Consider the following 10,381-nt stretch of genomic DNA (forward strand, 5'->3'; position numbering starts at 1 on the left):
ATGACAATCAAGGCATTCTATTCCATTCCAACCACATCTGTCGAGGCAGCCTGTTGGTATATATTGCATATTTTTAAATCAAGTTGACAAAGATGTACTTTGGATTGAAATACATGTGTATGTACATATATGTTTTGTTCCCACTCATACTCCATTTTTATATGCTTGTAAATTGTAATATTTGTATCAGAAACTTAGTTCCACGGATGCACCTTTCTGTGCAGTTTTTTCTTTGCTTAGAATTTAAAACATTTTAATTTGGGTTGGTTGGACAGCTTCCAGAAGCTTCCAGCATTGTGTCCACAACAGCTCTCTGAAAGTCTCAGTACTGACTGTTTCAGTAATGGCATCAATCAAGACTCTACTCCTTGGATTATAGCGCCTTACTAAAAGCTTCAGCTGAAACACAGGAAAACATAAGGTCACCAATGATTTACTGGATGTCACTTTGACAGCACACATCAAGGTTCTTTCCACTATCATCACTCATAAACACAAGTAGCAAATGGTGCAGTTTGATGGAAAGGTGGTAAAATTGAAAGCAATTTGTCTGTAAATCAACTGCAGTGATGTTAATAATTAACATGGAGTAACATTTGGAACCTGGATGAGGATAACGATTAAGAAGCAAATACACACAGATGTAAATACAGTAAAAGGTAGGAAAAAATAGGACTGGAAGAGCTCAACTCGCGTAGATACTTAGAAATCTTTGAAGGCTGGGTGCTGGATCCTAAAAGTGAGTAATCATAAATAAAGCATAAGGACTGTACTTGAATTTGATAGTTTATTGCCACACAATGGACATTTTTGGCAGCGCCCTTCCTCAGCGTGTGCACAGGCAATTACAAAACGTAATAAATACAGTAAAAGGAAAATATAAGAAATGATGGCAGCACTGACATGTGCAACAGTTCCTGTCCTAAAGCCTCTCTAAAGACCCTTATATACTCCTAAATGGACAAGGATGTGGATAGTGGACACACATGGTTTTTGTTGCTACTAAATCTTTTTTTTGTGACATGGATGTGTATAATTTGAGTTTAAAACATTAAATCTTATTGCTTCACTGAATGATTTTTGGCCACTTGGGGCCAGCAGAACAAGATGTAAACACGACACTGGCATATTACCACCTTACACAGATGCCTATTTACACATCCAGCATGTATGGAGGAACATTAGATGCAGGGTTGGGCTATATATGAATATTATATCAACATCGATATATGAGGTTCTATATCATCTTATATTTTGGATATCGTAATATCATGATATGACACAAGTGTTGTCTTTTCCTGGTTTTAAAGGCTGTATTACAGTAAAGTGATGTCACTTTCTGAACTTATCAGACTGTTCTAGCTGTTTTATTATTTGCCTCTTTACCCACTTAGTCATTGTATCAAAATGATTGGTGATTATTTATCAAAACTCTCATTGTGTTCATATTTTGTGAAAGCACCAATAGTCAACCTTACAGTATTGCAGCAATATCGACATTGATGTATTTGGGTAAAAAAAAAAATACATATATATATATATATATATATATATATATATATATATATATATATATATATATATATATGTATTTGATTTTTTCTATATTGCCCAGCTCTGATTAGATGCCTTTGGAGTCGTGTTTGTGTCCACCTGATGAATGTCAGTTAAAATATTTGCTCGCTTCTAGTCTCGCACTGCCAGACCTTCCTTCACAGTGCTGCGGAGGAGGGTCTGGCTGGTCTGCTCTGGTTTATTGGCATTTCTTAATACCAATCACAATCGTCTTGGGGCGGAGCTAAGCTCCGGACGGAGCCACGGTGCCTCTGCTAAATAGCTGAATGAAATGCTGGTTGTGTAACCTAAAGACAATACAGAAATCCCATTTGAAAGTTGCCATGGGAAACCTGAGTGCAAAACAAGGTTGGTCTAGAAAAAGATGTCATCTCTGAATTAATTTCCTGAGACATATGATATATCCTCATAACATCAATTTTCACCCAAATTATAAAAACATGTTCTCTTTTTAATATCTGTCACTAAGATTTATGCTTCCACCCCATTACAATGGGGGTGAGTGGTGATTGGAGTGATTTTTTTGTAATTTGTAATTTTTGTTTGGTGTACTGAGTGACCATGAGCTTTTCTTTGGTGTTACAGTGTTTCAATGAACTTAACCAAATGCTGCAGTTTTTCTTGAAAGGACAGTGTTGAAAAATCTAGTCAGCTGTTTGTGTCGGTTTGGTCACATTGAGGGAGAGCTGATATAGAAGCGTAACTAAAAAAAAAAACACACATGTACACATGCGTACCAGGGTTCACCACTCACCATGGGGATAACTCCGCAGTAGCCAGAGGCTGTGAATTTCAGATTAAGATTAAATTGAAATGACAAGTTAGTCAAGGCAGTCTGGAGCCCTGTCGGAATATGACATGAGTGAATTTTCCAGCTGGGTGGATGTGATTATTGATCCGACTAGCGGACAAGTTGGGGCTGGCCAATCAAGTTTTTTCATTCTGACGAGATGGATGTCCCTGTCTGACCACACTGACTGGTGAAGTCTGGATATTTTTGTATGTATAATATATGCATTTAATAACTTATTTATATTTTGCAAGTAATAATTCAGGAGTGTTTTAGCCCCACTGATAGAAGGCCATCAGCTGTCTGTCTGATAGTTTGTTCCAGTGTGAGATATTTTCTAGAGATGTTCTGATACAAATACCTGTGTGGGCAAAACCTCCAATTCCACCTACAATGCTGGTATCGGTGAGTACTGGAGTTTATGCACCGATTCGAAGAAAATCTACTTTAAAGTAGTTTATTTATGTTCTTTTTCCATGACTGACTGTCAAACTGGATATTAAAAGAACGTTCTACCATTCATTGTTTGTGTTTGTTTATGTTTCTCAAAGAGTTGAACCTGAGCCAGACCGACGGCAAAGATAGAAATCATATCATCATCATCAACTAGCAGCCATAAGTTGCAAAGAAAACTCCCCCACACTGTCTAACTTGCAAAAAATATATAAAGGTTAATAACAGGCAATGTTTAAGTACTAGACCATCTTCAGCCAAATGTTGCTTTTGTTGCCATTTGCTGCTTTTTCCGACATTTTTTAATTTTTTTTAAATGTTCTGTATTTTGACTTCAGATACAAGCATAATTTCCATTTTTTTATTATGTGGCAAAGTCCCGTTAATGAGCTGCCAGTACCTTGTCTGTTATTTTATGGGATTATTTCTTAGAGTGTGTTGTATGTCACCACCTCTGTTTGTGTACTACCCTTTTGCACCAATAAACAAAAATAGAATTGCATATTGCTACAGAATATAGTCTATTAGCAGCTTGACTCTAAAAATATGAGTAGCAGCCTGTGTCTCTGAGGGATGGTGTGTGTCGCTCTCATTACTACAGATATAATCTATACAGAGTATCCTGCACAGAGACACACAGGGCCTGTCTGTCAGGCCATTCAAGCAGCTAACAGGGAGTGATTAATCACAGGAGAAATCTGCCTGTCACAACTAAGGCTACGGTGGGACGCAGCGCTGTTGGCCGCTGGTCTTTGTCCACGACTAATCTCTGTGCAAGATCGACTTCAAAGTAATGGCAGCGATCCCAGAGCACTGCTGCCCACGGGCAACATCCCTACCTCCATCCCATAAATCGAGGATCTGCTGGTCACACTGACAGGCTGTTATTAATCTGAATAGCTTGTTTGATATCTCCATGGATGACATCAAGGCTTACACCGGGTAAAACAGGGATCACAGCGTGTATCCCTGCAGTATTCTGTTACATGTGTATGCGTGTACAAAGATTCTGCTGACACACCAAAGATAGAGTTTTTACAGTGGTGAAAACAGTAGAGCAAAGTGTATAATAATATAATAATAATAATAACACATTTCATCATGTTTAGAAATATTGTGCACATATTTCATGTACCAAAACCAAGAGGATTAGGGCCATATGTGAAAAATGAATTTGAGTTCTAAAGCCAGTTGAGTTTAAAGCCAGAATTCTGAGATTAAAGTCATCTGATCCACAAATTCCATGCTGCCGTGTGGAAACTTGAGATTTTTTCATTGAATGAAGCGTTGCATTTTACAGTATATTTAGCTCACTGGAGTCACAGCGAGGTGGACGGAGTGTGGGTCCAACTATTAACTACTAACAGAGTGTTCACATTCAGACCCCCTATCTGGGGTTGGGGTTAGGGTTAGGCAACAAAAGCACTTTAATGTCAGGGGAAGAATGTGGTTTTGTTTAATAGTTAATGAACAGGTTCTAAATGTTCCATTCACACACATTCATTCACTGTGGCTGAGGCTGCAGTACAAGGTGCCACCTGCTCATCAGATAAACATCCACACTCATTTACACTCTAATGGATCATCAGGAGCAATTCAGGGTTCAATGTCTTGCCCAAGGACACTTCAGTATGGGACTGCAGGGACCAGGGATCAAACCACCAACCTTCTGATTGGTAGGCGAACACTCTACCACCTGAGCGACAGCCGCCCCCATTGTGTCTGAAGTCAGATATTACATACAAAAAGTGAAATAAGGCGGTAGTCACTACAAGCAGATATTGTGTTGCAAGATCGAATATTTTGGTAGAAAGCATGAAATACATGCTCTGTATCAACATTTTTGCGACTTGTCAGATATGTTAACAAAATTTCATCATAATGTTAACCGAAAACAAGTTTAAGTTTCATAAAAATGTAATTTTCCATAATATCTACTATATCACCAAATATATTGTTCTAATGGTAGGATGTTACATGTACCAATTATAAAGGATTTCATCTATATCATCCACTCCTAACAGCAACAGAATAACAGTTATTACTGCCCTAATTCATTTGGGATTTCTGCTTTTTTTTGTGTCCTTTTAAAGGACTTAAATTCCTCTTCCTTTTTGAGTTTACACCCTGCAGCAAACAGACAAAAACTGAAAAAAACACTTTCATACAAATAACATAAACAGTGTGATCTTAATCCTTTGGTGAGTGGACCCCTGAAAGCAGATCAGTCAGTACCCACTGTGACCCTGGCTGAGGTTTTGTCATCCGGCCCCTTGCCATATGGGGGTGATGTGTGTGTGTGTGTGTGTGTGTGTGCGCGCATTCGTGCACGTGTGTGTCTGAGGCTACGTGTGTGCAGAGTCTTGTTCCACAAGCAGCTGTTCAACTATTAACGCCCCCACCCAGACACACACACACACACACACACTGAGACCCCCCCCCCCCTGTGTCTTTGCCTCGCAGCATGCTGCTCTTCAGGTTGAGAGGTCCTGTGCTACATGCTAAATGGCGGAGCTGCTGGTGGATTAGCAGCCGGAGACAGAGAGAGAAAGTGTGAATGTATTTATCCCCGGCTCATAGCGAGCTGCAAGGAAAGCTCCTCAAAGATAACCCCAATCCCCCAGAGATCACATGGCTCCACCAGGACCAGTTTGGACTTCTGTCATCAAAAAAAACACTTTCAGTTTGTCCTCCTCAACACGAGAACACATAGCAGGAAGGAACTAAATTTGACTTCTTTGAACTGCATCATTAAACAGCAAAGATATTTTTGTTAGTCAGTACAACTATTAATAAATACGTTTGCTGACTTTGTTGCCAATGTCAGCCTCAATGCAAGAGCTTTGATTGTTTTTTAGATATACAGTATATTTGACTGTAACATGAAAATGTGCTATGGTCCGTAGTTACTTCAGACAGTGTATATGAAGGTGTCCGAAGGTGTTCCAATCATTTTATTTTTATTCATCATTTATTTATATTATATGATCTTATAACTACTGTCTTTTTTGACTTTTTATTGCAATATTATACTGTATATCTATATCTATCTATCTATCTATCTATCTATCTATCTATCTATCTATCTATCTATATATATATATATATATATATATATATATATATATATATATATATATATATAAGACGATTGTCTGAACTAGAGTTGTGCTCCAAGACGATTGTGATTGGTATTAAGAAATGCCAATAAACCAGAGCAGACCAGCCAGACCCTCCTCCGCAGCACTGTGAAGGAAGGTCTGGCAGTGCGAGACTAGAAGCGAGCAAATATTTGAACTGACATTCATCAGGTGGACACAAACACGACTCCAAAGGCATCTAATCAGAGCTGGGCAATATAGAAAAAATCAAATACATATATACATATATACATATGACATGCCAGAACGGTTCGTCTTGCCAGGAATAATTCTGTTATTAACTGAATTTTTACCGTAATTATTCACACCCTTCTCTCCATTGCTCAACATCTGGAGGTCGTTGCTTTAACCAGGATTCTGTGAGAATTTCTTTGTTAGTAGAAGTGAAACCCTCAACAAATAACTACATATAATCACGTCTTGTTTTTTTCATGCAGGACGACCAGGATTAAAAACCAAGCCTCAGGCCCTTCAACACGGGTCACATGAGTAATATATATCATTGTTTTCATATAAATTAACTTTCATTTCGATCTCTTTGGTAGTTTTTATTGTTTTTTTGAATATTTCTTGACAGGGTTTATCTAAAAGTATAGTATCAATTTCCAAATCCCATTTTTCTTTAAAAACCAAACTGTTGTTGGGGACAATTTGTTGTAAAACTTTTAGATGTAACATCTTTTTTTGTTACCCACTACTTTGTCAGGTTCTATGAACGGTTTCTCTAGTTCAGACTCTAGTTCTAGCTTTAATGCAGTTTAATCATATGTGCTTATTCCATATTTTTCTGAACATAATGCCTCACTTATAAACAACAGACGCAAAAATCATGGCAAAACTTCATTTTGTTGTCGAAGCAGGGGTTTTGGCATCCCTTTCATGCAACATTTAGTCATAATTCATTCATTATTCGAGTTGGGCTTCATTATTACTAATAATCTTGAAATCTACACTGAATACTGTTATTGTTTCTGCTCTCTAGATATATCTATATATTGTGATTCAGCATGCTAGTGACTTTTCTGTCTCTTCTAAGTAGTGCATTTCTATGGTTATAATAGCAGGAGAAGGGTGGGGGTGGGGGGTGGTGTAGAGGGGACTGTGTCACAGTAGATCAGTGTAATTCCTACCCGGCAGATGCAGGCCAGATTGAGCTGGAAGGATAAAGATGTTACCCAAGAGCACCGGCTACAGCCTAAACAACAAATGGCTGCCTGTTGTGTGGCGTGTGTATGACAGTGTATGCGTGTGTGTGTGTGTGAGAGGGAGAGAGAGAGAGAGATAGAGAGATTTTGTCCTACTGTATACTGACTGCATTACCAGCAGGCCACTTTAACAGGGTCCTACTTAGAGCTGCCGGGGCTCTTATAGCTGCTTAAGATCTGCCATGGGAATGGAAGCAGCTCTATAATCTGTTGAACATGGTGCTGAAAGAACACACACACACACACACACACACACACACACACACACACACACACACACACACACACACACACACACACACACACACACACACACACACACACACACAAAAAACACACACGAACAAGCTGGATGACCTATGCTCCCCAAAGAGCAAAATGGGTTAAATTAATGACGTGAGTGCTGATGACGTCATTCGAACATGTATGATTTTTGATTCGGCACCCATTACATTCCAAAAACCTTTGAGTAGCCACTTCTTTTGTCTGTATCTGCAGAGCTGATGTCTACTTGTAATTACAATTTTCTTCCTATTTTTCTGTGTGCGGGACATTTATGGGCATCAGTAAAAGAGCCTTTGGGCCCCACGTTGGTGTGTAACCCCCAGCCAATAACAGCGTGCATGATGTGCAGCCGTTTTCTTCCATTCCTCAATATCTCGTACCGATGTACAACCGACAAAGGTCCAATATTCAATTCAATTCAATTCAATTTTATTTATAGTATCAAATCATAACAGAGTTATCTTGAGACACTTTACAGATAGAGTAGGTCTAGACCACACACTATACTTTACAAAGCCCCAACAATTACAGTAATTCCATCAAGAGCAAGCATTAGCAGTAGCTATTGCGACAGTGGCGAGGAAAAACTCCCTTTTAGGAAGAAGAGCAGTAGAGCAGATATGTTGGTAAAGCCTGCCACCAGATCAAACAGCTCTAACCCGTTCTCACTCCCAACCATCAAATGTCTCAACAGATACCCCTACGATCCCTTTACGATCCCCCTTCAGCATCTGTATGGAACGCACCGGGTAGAGCAGCAGCTCAACCGCGGCGCTGTAAGATGACGTGGTATTAAGAGAGACACCGAGGTAGAGAGTAATATGAAAAACTGAAAATCTGCACAAGTAGGTTGGTTGTGTTGGATGGGTCAAACAACACGGGACTTTCCCCCAGGAGACTGGGGTTCATGTCCCGTTCTTGTCCTGCGTGTCACTGAAATGTACATTTTGTAACCCCACCCTCCATCTTTCCCTAAACCTAACTGTCCCGTTCTTGTGTCGCATGTCAGTTAAACGTACTGTACGTCCTGACCCAGAGGGCCAAAAAGTGACGCCAAGAGTCCAGACCAAGCGCGTCTAAATATGACACTAAAGGAGACTTTTTGAGTCAATAACAAATGCTAAGTGCCACACCTGACCAAGTGTCTCTTTTTGACACGCTGGGAGTGAGAACATGTTGACTTGGGGTTGAGTGATTTCATCTGGAGGCATTCCGAATTATGTAGATATGACTGTAAATGACACTTGCCAGTAGCTAATCATATAATTATCTCTGTCGCTGTATACTACTCTGAAAGTGAAATAATATGAAATTAACTTGATATAATCTAAAAGGACTTTTTGTTTGTATAAACAAACACGTTATATGAATAAAAAGATGCCCTAATGTCATAAATCATCAGATTAATGATGTCATCAGTCTAACCTTCTTACATCATCTATTGACCTGGTGTCCACTAAGATTGACATTCAATGTTGAAAGAAAATGTATTCTCAATATTGAGGACATCTTCAAATGAACCTTTAATATGATGGATTGAGTCTGTTAATATTTAATGCCGTTCAAGACCGCAAGGTCTGCAGGAACTGTATGTAAATTAATATTTAAAGGTGAAAATGTTTCTATCCACCTTGTGTTTTCTTTGTCTGCCATGATGTTCTTCTGTCATTCGTTACTCTGGCACCTCTGAGTCAAAGCATTTATTGGCTTAATACAATCTGCTTGTTTATATACAGTCTGCTTGTTTAGTCGCATTTTAACACAGCGCTTTGTCACTGGCTGACATTGATACATATTTGATGTCCACCACAATGGATGTTGGGTCTGAAAGGGTTTTCAACTTTTTAATTTGACATCAGTAATGTTTCTGGTGATTAATTCTATCATTCTATTTAACGTGATCTAATATAATTTGGTGTTGATGTCTCATCTTTTTTGACATTTTATTCGTTTCATGTAACAATAGAGAATATGTTATTATATAACATATTTTAGCTTTAACATATTCATTTCAGATCTTTTACTTTTTCAGTCTCAAGATGTTCATTTGACATATTAACATGAACTTTATTAATTTTTAGTTTTTTTTATGCTTCTTAACATCGTGGATCTCGCAGACCTACTTGAAAAGGAACAATATATTGTAGTCAGACACAATGGCCAACAGTGCAGACTGCTTTCAGATGGAGAAGAAGGTAATTTCCTAAAAGCACTCAGTTTGATTTGGTTACAGGCGATGTAGCTGTGCTTGATATGAATCAGATTTCTAGCTGTGAAGAAATAGAAATCAGTGTAAAAGCTACAATCTTCAGCCGATGAACCTGCACTGTTGGGGCCAAACATCCGGATGCGTTTGCCGTATGAACACCCCAAAGCTTTTCCCAATATGAAACTGCCAAATCCCCATGAAAAGAAAACGTACAGTATTCATAATAAAAAATAACCAAATCCAAAAAGAAGAGGAGATAAAATAAGAACTATGCAAAGTGTATCTGGCATCTGCTGGGAGGCTTGATGCTCGCCGGGAGTGAAAGGAGATTATGTTAAAGCCTAAATGAGGCTTTTACATTTTCTCAAATCCTGCAGGCATAATCTAATCTTATCCGTCTCAATCCAATTTTTAATGCTGGCTACACATAGGATTAAAGTAGTGCAGTTTGCTTTGTAGGCCATTTGACAGTGGAGCAGCATCTGTTGCTGATGGCTGGAAGATGTGCAGGTTAAAAAGGGAGAGATGAGGCGCAGAGGAAAGGTCAGGTTGGGTTTGATGTGTACGGTGGCAGATCTGCAGGATTCATAGTCATGGAGCAACAATCATTATATATGTTAATGTGCTTAGGACAGGTTTAGCCATATGCTTGTCATTTCACTGCATTATGTACATTTGAATCATTAAAAAAATAAACACGTTA

This window comes from Perca fluviatilis, chromosome 6 (genome assembly GCF_010015445.1).
Source record: "Perca fluviatilis chromosome 6, GENO_Pfluv_1.0, whole genome shotgun sequence".
Classification (NCBI taxonomy): Eukaryota; Metazoa; Chordata; class Actinopteri; order Perciformes; family Percidae; genus Perca; species Perca fluviatilis.